The 16,403-nt window shown below is 29.9% G+C and overlaps 1 non-coding gene across 1 annotated transcript; it reads right to left on the bottom strand.

The window, feature by feature from the left end:
- Positions 1–16,297: 16,297 nt before the first annotated feature.
- Positions 16,298–16,403, bottom strand: LOC123882517. The gene has a single exon (XR_006799845.1). It is a non-coding gene; the product is annotated as a small nucleolar RNA R71 (small nucleolar RNA).

The following is a 16,403-nucleotide window of genomic DNA, read 5'->3' on the forward strand; positions in this document are numbered from 1 at the left end:
CAGGGAGGATTTCTTATAGGGATTTCATTGCTACAAACTCATGCAAGTATTTTGGTACATAAGTCTTTGGGAACATTACTCGAATCTAAGTTTGGAAGTGAAAGTACAACAGTCTTAACTCTTCACTACTAGAGTTTTTCCCGCCGATTTAAATTCCACATGACTTAAAGGGATGAGTGTGATCATTATCTTGAGTGTGATAAAAAAAATTAAATAAAAATCAAATTTATACATATTGTTTATCATTTATATATGATAGTGCAATAAAAAATGCGGATGACACAAACAGGCACATAATCGGGCCCGTTTGACCACTAGTTAATTTAAAGTAAAAACAGTTTTAAAAACATTTAGTGTAATTAATTTAAAGTAAAAAAAAAAATGAGAGAATCATATTTCAAATTGCATGTAACAGGGAAAAGATTTGCTGAAAAATAAAAAACAAAAAAAATACTTGTTTGGTATGTTAACTAGAAGAGGAAGCACAAGATGAACCGGATGTCAGAGTAGGGGCGGAGAGGAATACTTATTGATGGATAATTAATTGGGAAGGTAAGGATGAGATTCCAAAGTGTTGATCAAGAGTCTTCTAAGCAATCAAGTTTGCCGAAGAAACAAGGAACAAGATCCTCACAGTTTCCGATCGCAGTTGCAGGGATCGAACCGTAGTCCTCCCTATCGAGTTTAGCGTCAATCACTACTGAACCAACTAACGATTGATAAAATAAATAAATTTTAACAAGCACAAAAGGGAATTTGAACGTGAGATATTTATGAGTAAAACACTTAAATTATTATACTTGATCTTAAAAAAAAAATGAACATCATTTTCATGCATCAAAAAATTATTTACCAACTATTTTATTTAAGAAAAAAAAAATAATTTCATTATTTATAAACATTATGCTAATATATAAGAACATCCTTATTAGAGTTGTCAAAATGGGCTAGCCCGAATGGACCGGCCCGCCAAGCCCGATTTTTTTCCGGGCTCAGGCCTTGAAAATCTTAGCCCGAATTTTTTTGGGCTTTTGAGCCCGGCCCTATAAAGGCCGATTAAAATATGGGCTAGCCCGAATGGTCCACGGGCGGCCCGCAAGCCCGAAAAAAATGAAATTAAAAAAAATATAAATAATTTTTTTTGGATGATTTGAACTTAGTTCGTAATATAAATTACTAGGTATTCAACCCGTGCGATGCACGGGTTTGATTAAATTTTTTATTTCATAATTTGTTTATCGAATAAAATAATATGATATTTAATTTTTTTTTAAGTTTAATATGCATATATGCATATTAACAGCCATTGAGAGATTAAAGCAAAGGTACTCCATATATGTAGAGAAAGATTAGTTTTGCCAAAAAAAAAAAAAAAATTAAAATATTAGTTTTGCCAAAAAAAAAAAATTAAATGATTAGAGGGGTACTATGGGTAGTGCGCAGAGAATCCATATTCCCTTTTTTGTTTTGAACAGCAATCAATTCCCTTCTCCCTTCTCTGTTAGCGTGTTTCTCCTCTGTAGTGTTCATTCCAACTCCATTCATTTTCTGCTATTCAACCGCTGGGCATACTATGGCAACCAGCTCCAGTCCACTCCACCGTTTAAGCGCCGCTCACGATCAATTTAACCGAATCCCTAAATTCCATGGAAGTAAGCCACTGTAGCACCGTCCAATACCGACTCAAAGGCTATTTCGACGGGAAATTCTTCGCTGGCCATGAAATCTGGACATGAAACATGGGTTGGTTAGCCGAACAGTTGATTAGAATGTTTTTTAAAAAAAAGTTGTGTTTTATAATAAATTGTATTAAAAATGATAATTTTTTTAGATGTGTTGAATTATTCTTCGATTATAAAAGTGACTTTTAAAATATTTTTAATTTTTTTTCTCCATTCAAGTGAATCTATAATATAGATAGATAGATAAAAATTATTTTAAACACAGACAATGTGTCATTCAGATATATATAGAAATTAATTGAAGTGTAGTCGATTAGTGTATTATATTAAAAATTTGTTTTATTAATCTTATTTTTTCTGGGTTTGATTTATATATCTTCAAATTAGTGTAATTTATATTTTAATGTATTTTTTGTTTTTATGAAAATATAATGGATCATTTTAATACATTCTCTATATCTATCATTCTTTGTATCTCTCTATCTTTATCTTAATTATACTTCAATCTCATTATTATTTTATATGAAAAAGTGGTTGATACTTGTCTTGACCTTTAATTTATAAGAATAAGATGACATGTTAATTAATCGTAAATTATTTTGAAGTATTAATTTTTTTATACTTTAAAGAGGCTTTTTATATTAAACTAAATATTCAAAGATGTACTCTTCAACCCGTGTGTTGCACGGGCTTCATTAGAATGATTTTTAAGAAAATTTCATTAGTAATAACAATTTTGATAAATATTTTTTTTAAAATACAATTAAAATATTTTCAAATATTTTTATTTTGTCAATTGAATATATAATATAAAAAGATGGATAAAAAATTGCTTTTGACACAGACAATTATTTTACTCTTCAAAAAATTATTTATTTGTTGTTTATTTTAACATATTTTTAGGTTTTCGGAAAAAAAATTGTCAATTATAAATAGGTACTATCAAAATTTTATTCTAACTTTAGTTATGAAATTATTATTTTTTTTAAAATAAATGAAATCACTCAAATAATTTAAGATTTTTTTTTTTAGAATGATGTTTAAGAAAATTTTATTAATAATAATAATTTTGATAAATATATTATTTTTTAAAAATACAATTAAAATATTTTTAAACAATTTATTTTCGTCAATTTATATAATATAGAGAGACAGATAAAAATAGTCAATTATAAATAGTTATTATCAACAATTTTATCCTATCTTTAGTTATGAAATTATTATTTGTTTAAAAAAAATGAAATCATGCAAATTAAAAAGCAAAATCAAACAACTTTCAAATATATCATTCAGACATTTTATGATGATAACTTCTATAGTATGGTCTGATGGCTTTACATACATGTCTGAGATCGGGAGATAAATATAAATTTGCTCTTTGAACTATAAAGTTTTCAATGTGATCACACTGTTTTTAGTAAAAAGGAAATACTACATTCGTCACAAATTATAAGTTGTTTTGATCATTTCACACAAACTAAAAAATGTAGTTAATTTTGTATAGAAAAATATAATCAAAAGTTATTTTACAAAAGTTATAATTTAAAAGTTAATTTTGGAGCTGTCACATAAAGTTTTTTAATGTTTTAGAGCTGCCACATCAGTATTAGTGTATATTGTTTTAATGTATAGATAGGTAGTTGGAAATTCAAAAGGCATGTAGTAGAAAATTATTTTTTAAAAAATACATCTATTTTAATAATTAAATATCAAATTCATGAGTTGGTATTAAGTAGAGCATGATAAAGTTGTTTTAAAGAGCTTTCAAAAGAGCTTTTAAAACAACTTTATCATGCATGTGTAAGTAATATTTTATAGGGTTAAATATATATTTTTAATCCCTCTAAATATATTTTAAATAAAGTCACGACATTATTAAAATGATGAGTAGCACTGAAATAAAATGATGAGATTATCAATTCACTAAGCATGTGAAAGGAGACTTTAAAAAAATGAACTAAAAATGAATGAAATGCTTGCATAAGCTTTAAGAAATACATCATACTTTATCTTGACGTTGTAATTATATGTAAGAATTTTTTATTTTTTGTGGATCGTCTTGGTACAATCATATGATTTTTTTTTTAATCTTAGTATAGAGGCAAAAATACACTTAGTATTGCTCATCGGAAAGGTTTGAATAAACTCTTGTTAAAATGTAATTTATCTTTGGACATTTTTTATCTTTCTAATCCATTGATTCAGTTTCTTTAAATTATGTATCAAATGCATCAAATAGTGTAACTGCTTACTCTTACTCTCCTCTAAGCAATTTACAATTCTTCTTATTTAAAAGAATGCAATTATTGTGCTACTTTGTTGGATGTTATAGAAATTAAGAGAGAGAGAGTGTGAACCTAATACAAAAGATACATATCTATCTTATTTGCTCAAACTTAGCTTTTTTCGATTTTGAAACCAATTACCAATCAATATAATAGAGTAACTTTAGTCCATATGGTGTCATAGAAATTAATGAATTAGAAGACATATATGAAAAGTAAAAAATAAAAACAAAAATCATAGTAAAAAAATTTAAAAATACTGCCCAAGAATTGTTGGAGAAGGTGATGCATGATAACTCAACCACAATATTTATTCTTCTTCCTTTCATAACTCTCTTGTAAACAATGAGTTCCCATATTCTTTTTCATATAGGGAATCAACAATGGCACTCAAATAATAATATAATATTAATAATAATTATTAAGAAATGTTTGATTCAGAAAGTTTGGAACAATTCGCATGCTTTTGTATATTGAAAATCATTTCGTAAGTGATATTCAATTTTACAACGGTTCTATAACAAAAATTGAGTAGGACTATTCATATATTCTGCAATGACTCTACAATGACTTTGCATTTATATAATTATACACAAATATCCATTAAATACTTAAAGTATACATGAAATTTCCAAATCCACTCAATATCATATAAAATTAAACAATTATCCTAAAAAGACCATAGAAGTATTTCAAAGATAGTCAGATATTCAAATCTATCCATAAAAATATTTTAAAAGAAATTAAGCACAAAACCATTAAAATTGAATAGACCAATATCAAACACACACGATAAAAATATTCCAAAAGGCATGACATCGTGACACAACAGGCTTTTCTGATGTTGATTGAGACACAAAGGACGAATCTATGTTCTGCAAATACACAAAAAAAAAAAAAAAACCAAGATATAAAAAATAAACGAAGTGCAATATTTATTCAATTACCTCGTTTTTTCCTGTTTTCTTCTAATGTTGATTGAGACACAAATAATGAATTTGAGATCTGCAAACACACACAAAAGAATATAAAATCCTCTTAATTCTATTTCAAAGATTCAAATATATCCATAAAAGTATTTTAAAAGAAATTAAGCACAAAACCATGAAAATTGAATAGACCAATATCAAATACACACGTTAAAAATATTTCAGAAGGCATGACATCGTGACACAACAGGTCTTTTCGATGTTGATTGAGACACAAAGGACGAATCTATGTTATGCAAACACACAAACAAAAATAAACCCAAGATATAAAAAATAAATGAAGTGTAATATTTCTTCAATTACCTCATTTTTTCCTGTTTTCTTCTAATGTTGATTGAGACACAAAGAATGAATTTGAGATCTGCAAACACACAAAAGAATATAAAATCCTCTTAATTCTTATTGTTATACAGATAACTTGAAAGCAAAATTAAAAAAAGAAAAGAGAGTAACATTCTAAGAAAACAATAAACTCTTTATTAGGCGATTGATCAATACAAAAGTTAATATAAAAATGAAAAGAAGGAAGAAGAACCAACTAATCCATAAATTGAAGGAGAAAACGAAGATAATGAAGCATCATGCAAGCAATGATGCATGTCCTAGCAAGATTTTCATTTTATATAAGCATAATGTTAGAATTGTTTTTTCATGTCAAAGGCTTGACACTCAAAATAAGTACAAAAAAAATAAAAATAAAAGAACAACCATATAGTATGAACATTCTAAGCAATTGATAATGAACAAAAAGACTAATGCTTGAAATGTAACTATATATAAACACACAACAACCTTTAAACTAATACATTCAAGACACCAAAATGTGTTTTAATTTCAATGTATGGAAGATGAAATATACAACCGTTGCTCATGAAAATATCCTACTATCAATACCTCATGGAAATGTAACTGCTTTGGCCTTTTATTATCCTTGTAGTGCATACTTAAGTGAACAATTAAGAAAAAAAATGAGAAAACTACAGTTAGCATTTGGAGTCATAAATGAGCAATTTAATTTTGTTCTCCTCACTTCATATGTCATACCATGTTTCTTAAAATATGACACATCATCATGTCATGGAAATAACATAAGAGATGACACATAAGCATCAACTATTGTTTAGAAAAAGAGAAAAAATTGTTGTTTAGAAAAAGAGAAAAATGGGAAGCTTTGTTAGGCTGCCACATCTGCAAAAAAAAAGTTTGCTTTACAATTATATATAGATAGATAAAACACCTCCGCTACTTAAGTAGCGGATGAGTAATAACAAGGCACCTGAGAAACTCGTAGGTAGCGGATAAGTTAAAATAGGGCGCGCGAGAAACTCGTACGTGGCGGTTGAGTAAAAATAGGGCGCGCGGGAAACTTATAAGTAGCGGATGACTAAAAATAGGGCGCGCGAGAAAGTCGTAGGTAGCGGATGAGTAAAAATATGACGTGCAAGAAACTCGTAAGTAGCGGATGAGTAAAAATATAGGGCGCGAGAAACTCATATAGGTAGCGGATGAGTAACAATAGGGCGCGCGAGAAACTCGTAGGTAGCAGATGAGTAAAATTAGGGCACGCGAGAAACTCGTAGATAACGGATGAGTAAAAATACGGCGCGCGAGGATTATTATATAAATATAAGTATCGGATGAGTAAAAATAGGACGTGCGAAAATTATTGATCATATTTATAATGTTGAGTTTGAGCACTAAATGTAAAATAAAAAATAAAAAAATAAACCGGGAGGCCCGAAAGCCCGACAACCCGTACCGGGCCTGGCTCGGGCACTAATTTCGGTAGCCCGTTTTTTATCCGGTTTTTTTACCCCGGCCCGATGAAACCCGAAGCCCGACCGGGCCGACCCGAATTTGGTCGGGCCGCCCGTTTTGACAACTCTAATCCTTATCACTTCACTTCTTCTCATTCACCTTAGTCACCAAACTATCTTTTACTAGTAAAAGGAAGGTTGAGTTGCTCAAAAGCAAGCATTGTGATGATGTGGCATGCTTTAGAGAGCTTCTCATATCTATTTAAAATTTGTCCCACAATTTATTTTGTATGTCCATTCATCCTCCAAAATAATTATCTATATGTTACAATAATAATGACTCCCAATAATAATGAAAGAAAAAAAAGAAAAAAAAGATCAAATTACAAAAGAACAATGAATAGATATATGCTCTTTCATATTTTACACTACCAAACATAAAATATAAATCATGCATGCGTAAATATGATTTGCAATTTGTAAAATTTTACTTTAAATAAATAAACCAAATAAAAAAATTACTCCTCAAAAAAATTTCATGCTTGACAAAATAAATAAATAAATTTTATGAAAAAAAATACTTTAGTTATATTGTTTATTAATTAATTACTATTGTGCTATTATTTTAAAAAAAAAAAAATTTTGTCACACCAACTTTTAAACTACCATTCTTTCGTATTCCTTAACTCTTATTCTTTAACTATGACAAATAAATTTATCAAACAATCCTTTAAAAGGAAGATTGAGTTGTTCACAAGCAAGCATTGTGATGATGTGACACTCTATAAGAAAAGTTTACAATCTCTATTAAAACCTTTTCATATTTTTTCATATAATAGAGTTACTCTAATAATAAATAATAAATAATAATAATATATTAAAAAAACTAACACAATTTATTGTTGTTGAATTGAGACAGAAATGAATTGCAAGCAATGAAAGGTGGAATGGTGCATCATGTTATTGTTTTAATTGCATTGCAATATATTATTAAAATATATATTGTATGTTACAATTCCCTATTAATGCAATTGAAAACAAAGAATTCTTGGAGACACTAATATTGAATATGTTAATTTAGCTAATTATCAAACACAAGCTCTATATAAAGTTAACCCAAAAGCTAATTATCACCACCACCATATCAGGAAGTCTACCTTCTATGTTTTAACAAAATTTTAATTTATCTATCTCATAGCAAAAACTCTATGGTTTCTTTGTCTAACATCTCCATGAGAAAAAGTTATGCTTCTTCACCTTCCATATGTTAAAGTTACACATTATAGTGTCTTGAATTGATTTAAAAGCTATTGTGTGCATATATATAGTTACATCATAAGTATATTGGTTTTGTCCTTGGTATGTGATGGTATCTAACCTCTTAGAGTATCAGGTATGTCTACATTTGATTGATTAAGAAATTGATATACATATATGTGATAGTTGCCTATTAATATGTTTGTAAATTGAAATTTTTCTATTACTCTGAGTTTAGAATATCTCTAATCATTTTTTATATTTCTTTTTTAGGTTGGATATTTTTTTAAATATCAACCGGTGTTTTGTTCGATGATTAATTAAACTTTGAGTTGAATCGATTAATATGAATATGACTATTTTTTCATGTGAAGGAGAAGAATAGGATAAAACATACTTCTATTTTTGCTTACGTTGCATCCTATGAATGTTTGTAAACCTATGAAATGGCACCTCATGTGAGGATGTGTATTTAACTCTGATGGCAGTTTGTAAACCATCATTTTTTTAATTGATATAATGTTTGTAATTAAACAACTTTCTTTTTTCATTTATTATTTTATTAGTCTAATGTTTTAGCTTATTTGTTTCTTATTTTCTTTTTCATTTATTATTTTATATAAGGTAAAAGATTTGTATAAAAAATTGTTGATTAATGGGAATATAATTAATTTTTTTCATGTGAATAAGTTGAAGAGGATAAAAGAAACTTCTATTTATTGATTTTGAAGTCCCTTAAAATTTATATAGATCGAGGGTATATTAATGTTGGAGGCATTCAATTAAAAGAAGACAATCCAAATAATTTAGAAATATAAATATGTGTTTCATTTTTAAATACTATATTGTCTACAATGTGTAGGTAATCTACTTGATCTCAATCAAGAGAAATATAGAAACAATAACAAAGTAGAAATTAAAATAATTTTTTTTTTGTAGTTGATATTCAAGTCATGTGGTTCTTATAATTGTAATACATGCAAGAAGTATATTGATTCAACTTGACTTAGAGGTTGTCCAAATATATAATCTGCATGCATTTATCGTATAACACTTGCCTAAATCTGGATGGTTCAATATGAATATATATGAATTTTAATAGATGGTCCTATTTTAATCTACGCATGACATCTTATTCTTACAACCATAAAATGAATCGATGAAAAGAATTGTGCTAAAAACATGTTAGTTTAGAAATTGTGCTAAATACTTTTTCCTCCCACTTAGAATTGTACTAAAAACTTTCTAAATTAAATTAAAAAAAGACAAAAATTATTAAATAAAAATTGTTGATGCTCATTTGTCAAAATAAATTTTAGAAATTATTAAAACCGTAGATGTTAAAATATATTTACATATATTTAGAAAATATAATCACACATATATTTAAACATATTTACACACAACTAAAATTCACCAATAATTCAAAAATTATTAATTTAATTTACGTAATAATATAACTTTTTGGATAAATTAATTACATATTCTAAAAGAATGTTTACGTTATGGCTGAAAATAAAATAGTGGAATATTTATAAGAATAAGATGACATTTTTTTTAAGCAAATAAGAAAATGACACATGTTAAATCTTAAATTCATCTATAAGACTTTCTTTACCTTAACCAAATAACTAAACCTAAATTCAAATATATAAAATCTTCGTCCAAAGTTATATATTGACAACAACAAATATTCAAGTTTATATAATATAATAAGAAAAATAAAATAAATGTTCAAGAAAATATTAAATAAGAGGGACAAAAACTAACAATAATTTTGAAGAGACACAAACCTCACCAAGAAAAACAAAAACAAACCAAAAACAAAAGGACCAAGCAAAAAAAAATGTGAACCAAACAATAGACTAAAAAATTGGGACTAATAAAGTTGGAATAAAATTTCAACAAGTGAATAAGTGAGAATAAACTCCAAGAGAACGAGAGATGAGTAAGTAGATAAGCTATTTGGAACCTTAAATTGAATAGAACGTAGTAAGCAAATACGCTGTTTGAGACATAATTTTCAAAAAATGAGATCACGTGGAACAAATAGTCAAAGCCACTATATATGAATCATATTCTATAATCAAAACTTATTTTAACATTTCTCATGAGCAATATTGTCTACAAGTATAATTAGGTACGTATGCCTCCAACTCTTATTGAAAATAATAAAATAAGTGATACATCAAAAATAAAAAAACAAAGTGACATTTGACTATAAAATTGCAACTCATATAAAGAAAACTAAAATCTTATATGATTACACTAATAAAATAAAAAATGATACATCCTTTCAAACTTATGAAATATTATAAGAGATCTATTACATTAAAATATGAACAAACTACGATATAAATTAATAAAAAATCTAATATTTCTAAACAACTTTTTTTTTTACCCATATACTAATATTAAATATAATCATATTTTAAAATAATATATATTATTTAAATATATGTGATTATAATTATCACAATTATTATTTTTTATTTATAAAAATATTTTAATTATATATTTTAATCAAACCCGTGCAACGCACGGGGTTACCCCTAGTTCTTATAACTCCCAAATCACAACCATTGTCAATTAAGAACAATAATTCTCGTCTTAATATACACAACATAATAAATCATATATTTTTTTATCGTCAACTTTCTGCAAATATCATTTCCAAATTAATTGTTAATGATTTCAAGTCACTTGATACACGTAGAGTACTATAATACTATTATAAAGTATTTAATTAAATTTTTTGATGATCAATCTTATGCTTATTATAACTTAAATTTTTGTATACAATATAATTTTCGTTTTAATTCTTGTTTTATAATTTTTATAGTGCCCACCCGAATATTTTTTCCTGGCTCCGCCACTGAATCCAATGGATAAGAGACTATAAGACAATCTATCATATCTATGTTCTTCTTGTAACTGCGGCCACAATAATCATCGTCGGTCGAACCAATTTATTTCACACATCACTCCTGTGCAAGATAAAATGGAGGGGAAACGAGAAAAGCAAATTAGGATTTAGAGTTTACTTGTGTATACAAGCTTATAATATAAAAGATAGATATACATTATAATCACACTCCCACGAACAAAAGAGTTATATATATCACGGGTACAAAATTTTTGTCACACCAAATCCAATTTATTTATTTTTTACAAAGACCCCACCATCTATTTAATAAAAATTATCTCATAGAAATCACATAATTGCACCGAAAGCATTGATTTGTTAATTCCCTTCTGCTTAGAAGTATATGTGTTAAATTTTTTTTCACAATAGAAGTATATGTGTTAATTAGTTGTTCAATAACGTATGATACAATTTCTTTACATTGATAGAGGATGAAGTCTAGGTTTGGAAAGTAAACTAGGTCTCCCATTGTGGGTAAGTATTAATAATAATCGTCCGATTGTGAGGTTTCATGGTTGTTATGATATACTATCAACACCTTATACATTTACTTTCTCCCTCTTCTCTCTCTGCCTTCAATGCCCATCACCACCACCTTATTTCAAATGAAAAACCCAACAAACTTTGAAGAAGAAGAAGAAGAAGAAGAAGAAGAAGAAGAAGAAGAAGAAGAAGAAGAAGAAGAAGAAAATGTGGTTGCTTTCTACTTCACTGCCAAGATGAACGAAGGCCCATAAGATTTTAGTGCTTTAATTAATTCTATTTCCCTATCTTATATTCATCCGGGTTCTTCAATTTTCACCTCTTTTTTCCTCTTATTTTGTATATTTGTTTTCAAAATCAAATTCAAATGCTTTATTATGTTTATGTGTCACAACAAATGCTCATATTTCAAGGGCTTTCATCATCACCTAAGCATTTTTTTCAATTTTTTTGTGAGGTTCAGTGTCATTTCAACACAGTACATAAGCTTGACTTTTTGCAAAAAGGAAGCAAACATATGGGACAAAAGTGCTATTTTAAAAATTAAGGGGCTAAAATTACAAGTTTGTGAAATTTAGAGGGTCAAAAATATAATTTAGCCAAAACTTTATAACAAGTAACCTAAAGTCCAGCCCTAGTTTGTGTACCTTGGCCTCTTTACTTCCTAGCATAAAAAATCTACCATTCTCTTGTTTTTGTAGTCGTTTAGCAACGAACGAAATCGATTTCAGATGATAAATGTTTGAGTATTGTAGTGTTTCTACTCTCAAATCTCAGCAAATTTGATCACCAAGAGGTACACACAATTTTACTTTAATAATGTTCAAATAGTAGCTCAGAGTCAGAGGTGAGTTTGTTGACTAAATTAGACTCATCCAAGTCGTTTAGATAGATTTGAAATAAGTCGTTTAGACAAATTTGAAATAAGTTTAAATTTAAAATCATGAAAATCTAGGATTTTGTTGCAAAAGATAAGATATAAGTTGGTTCAGTTTTGAATTCAAATTCACGTTATAACTTTTCTATTAGTTTTCGCTCAAATTATTGAGTTATTTACTAAAGGATATACTCACTTTAAAATAAATCCTGTAATAATTAATATTCCTCTAATAATTAATATAAATTCAATCATCAAGTGAAAGTAAATTAATAAATGACTAGGAAACAAATTAAGCAAGAATGGTCATCCTATCTTATTCCCCCCAAATTGATCAATTAGAATAAATAAATTAAATAAATAATTAAGATATATAAAACGAAAGTTTCTAATTAATTAAACATAGAGTGTTACATCACATGAAATAGATTGATAATTAAATAATACATCAAGAAATCAATAAGAATAAGATTTAAATGATCAATTCGTCCATGTAAGTTTGCAAGTTTTTGGTTTTTGTCTCTGTATCTTTTTTGTTTTAAAATCGTCCCTGAATGTTTAAATCATTTTGGTTTTAGTCCATAATGTTAAGTGTTGTTTCAAAAATGATGACGTGGCAAACAGAGACTAACGTGGCACCGTGTAACATGGCAAACGAGGATGACGTGTCAATGATGATGCACAGTCATTCACTTAGAGGGACCAAATCCAAAAATAAAATTGCAGGTGAGGGACCAAAACCAAAAAAAAAGAAATTAAATCCAAAAACATATTTTTCTTCTTTTTTCTCTAAACTAAGAAATTTACTCATATTTCTATGAACCCATAAATTGCAAAACATGTTTTAATGGATGCGATTTGAGAGATTCAAAAGAAAAAAAAGGACTAAAAATGAGTCATTTTATCTTAAAAGTTTGTGAATTTTTTGGTTGACATTTGAGGATACAATGGAACTCAAATTTTGAAGATGGTGGTTAGTAAATTAATATGGTCTTTTGATTAAATCAAAATAAATGGTGTATCAGGAAACTCCATTTTTTTGTTGGTTAAAGAGTTTTATGGAATTTTAGGTTGGGGGAGAAGAAAGAAGAAGAAAATATCGTTTTAGTACGTTCAACACAAATTTATGGATTTAGAAAAATATGAGTCCATTTTTGGGTTTAGAGAAAAAAGAAGAAAAATATATTTTTGGGTTTAATTTCATTTTTTAGTTTTGGTCCCTCTCTGCAATCTTATTTTTAGATTTGGTTCCTCTAAGTGGATGACTTGACATCATTATTGACACATCATCATCGTTTGTCAAGTCATACATTGCCACGCCAACCTCTATTTGTCACATCATCATTTTTGTAACGGCACTTAACGTTAGAGACTAAAACCAAATGGATTTGAACATTCCGAGACTATTTTAAAACAAAAAAGATGCAGGGTTGAAAACCAAAAACTTCTAAACTTACAGGAACAAATTGATCATTGAAACCTAAGAAGAACTTATATATAAAATTTTGGATGGATGTTAGATTATTAACCCCTTAAAATTGTTCTGTCCTCGAAACTAGCAAGTCAAAAGATTAAGGTAGAGTTCCCTCTCTTAAAATCGGATGGATTTGGATTCAGTAAAGTTGACAACATGCAGTCAGTAAATTTGGACCGTGTCATCAAGATCAGACGGTCTACATGTGACCGACTGCACTGCAGTCAGTGTATTCCCGACTGTACTGAACCCCTATCCATTAAAATCACATCCAGTTTGTACTAACTAATTTAAACATTAGAAACTTGAGGGACCAATTTGAAACGTTTAAAATATAAGGGACTAACTTGAAACATTTAGAACATAAGGGACAAGCACGAAACCTAAAATAAAAGTAAATGATCATATTTGCAATTAAACATAGTCTGTTTTTTTGGTTTACAAAGGAGCCGAGAATCAAACCCCACCACCAATAGAATATAATTAAAGCCTAGTCTTTACTATAAAATTAATGAATTAAACATTTCACTTAACCAACAATAAATTATGCTCATTTAATTAATAAGTACTCCCTCCGGTCTTAAATATAAGCAAAAAAACGTATTTAGGCTAAATTGTTTGGTGTAAACCAGGTATCCTCTGAGCGCATGATGACGAATCGTCACACTCTCTAATCCGTGCCTATTTTAGCAACATTAGATGCATTTTAGTAGGTTTTTAGCAATAAATATAAGAGAAATCTAACCATAAGCTTGATTACTTGTTTTGCAAGAAAACAGGAAAAATTGCAGGAAATGGAGGATTTTCACTACGCTGGGGGCGTAGCCCATCACGCGCCGCGTGATGGAGTTCACAGGGAGCCAAGATTTTCACTCTGATCACGCGCGGCGTGATGCCGTACCACGCGCGGCGTGAAGCTTTGTTGAAGATGAAGATTGCTCTCTGACTTGATCACGCGCCGCGTGATTCTGTTACCACGCGCGGCGTAGTTGATGGATTTGCAACCACGCGCGGCGTGATAGATCTGGCGCGCGGCGTGGTTGCCTTCTGTATATATAGTTTCTGCATAATTCTGTTTTGGGGTTGGAAAATTCTGCAAATTTGATCTACATTCTGGTTTGGACTTCAAGATTGGGATTCAAGACTCCAGAGGATAGCTCCAAGCACATCGATAGCATGGATTCACAAGCCATGACATTGAAGCTCGGACGCGAACAAAGGGAGATGAGGAGCTAAGTTCTTCGGAGGTAGGATCTAGGATAGTCTAGAATGTAGATAGATCATCTGTAATCTGCTATATGTGTAAGAATCTACTCTTTTCATAGTGTTGGTTTAATGCAATTCAATGCGTAATGCTTTATAATCCTTCATTAGTGTTGTAATGATTTTGAGTTAAGTCACGTGCGAGAGTATTGATTTAATTTCTGAACTGAATTGCATTGAGCGCTCGAGTGTCTCCGGTCGAGAGATTGAGGCATAGAGTGTAGCGAACGATTGACGCGCGTTAATATCATTCGTTGTAGGTAGCTCCCGCCCGAGAGATCGGGGGAGTATCGACAACGAATAGAGTGGATTTTGACAAGAGATTGCGATTCACTAATTTGTCGATCTAGTTGTTAACACTTGAGTAGATTCCTATGATATAGTAGATTGTATGTGGTTTAGCTATAGACTAGGCGATTCCGATGATTCTACCTCGCTTTTCCATTATATCAAAGCACGTTTTCTAACAATTCATCACTTAACATACCCCCAATTTATGTGTATTTCTTGCATAATGTCTATGAGCACTATTCGACTAGTTTAATCACACAATCCCTGTGGATCGATATTTTTATTACTACGTGGTAATTCGTTCACTTGCGAAAATTATCCATCAAGTTTTTGGCGCCGTTGCCGGGGATTGTGATTGATTCGACAAGGCGATAGTGTTCATATTTTTTGTGTTTTCTTTATTTTTCTGTTTGATATTTTTTCTACCGGAACGTTCTACTTGTGTGTTTCCTTGTGCATGCGGAGAACAGGTCCAGTTGAGCTACAATTCGATCCCGAAATTGAAAAGACAGCTCGCGCAATTCGGAAGGCAACAAGGGAAGCCCAAGCTTCAAGGGGAACAGCTTTGCTAAGGGATACACCGGACTGTCAAGGACAGACTTCAGCAACGATGGAAGAAGAGCAGGTTCCACCGGTTCCTCAACCGCCAAGGCGTACCCTTGGTGATTATGGGAGGAGAGACAATGACGCGTTGGCAAATCAAGGCTTTCAGCCGGCGAATCCTGTCTCATTCGACATCAAGAACACGGTCCTTTCCGCCCTAAAAGAGAATCCTTATTCAGGTTCGGAAGCTCAATGCCCGAATTTACACTTGTCTCACTTCTATGAAGCCTGCGACTATACCGATCCACCGGGGGTGAGCGAATCGGACAAAAGACTGAGGTTATTCAAGCATTCTCTCACCGGCCGTGCTAAAGATTGGTTGGACACGATACCAGCCGGAACTATTGAGACTTGGAGACAGCTGGAGCGGAAGTTCTTAGATCGTTACTTCCCTATTCATAAGTTCCTAGAAAGAAGGGCTGAAATTAGCAACTTCGAACAAGAGGATGGTGAAACGTTGTATGATGCTTGGGAGAGGTTCAAAGTTTGTCTTAAAAGGTGTCCGAATCACGGTTT

Source organism: Trifolium pratense, linkage group LG4, assembly GCF_020283565.1.
Source record: "Trifolium pratense cultivar HEN17-A07 linkage group LG4, ARS_RC_1.1, whole genome shotgun sequence".
Lineage (NCBI taxonomy): Eukaryota > Viridiplantae > Streptophyta > Magnoliopsida > Fabales > Fabaceae > Trifolium > Trifolium pratense.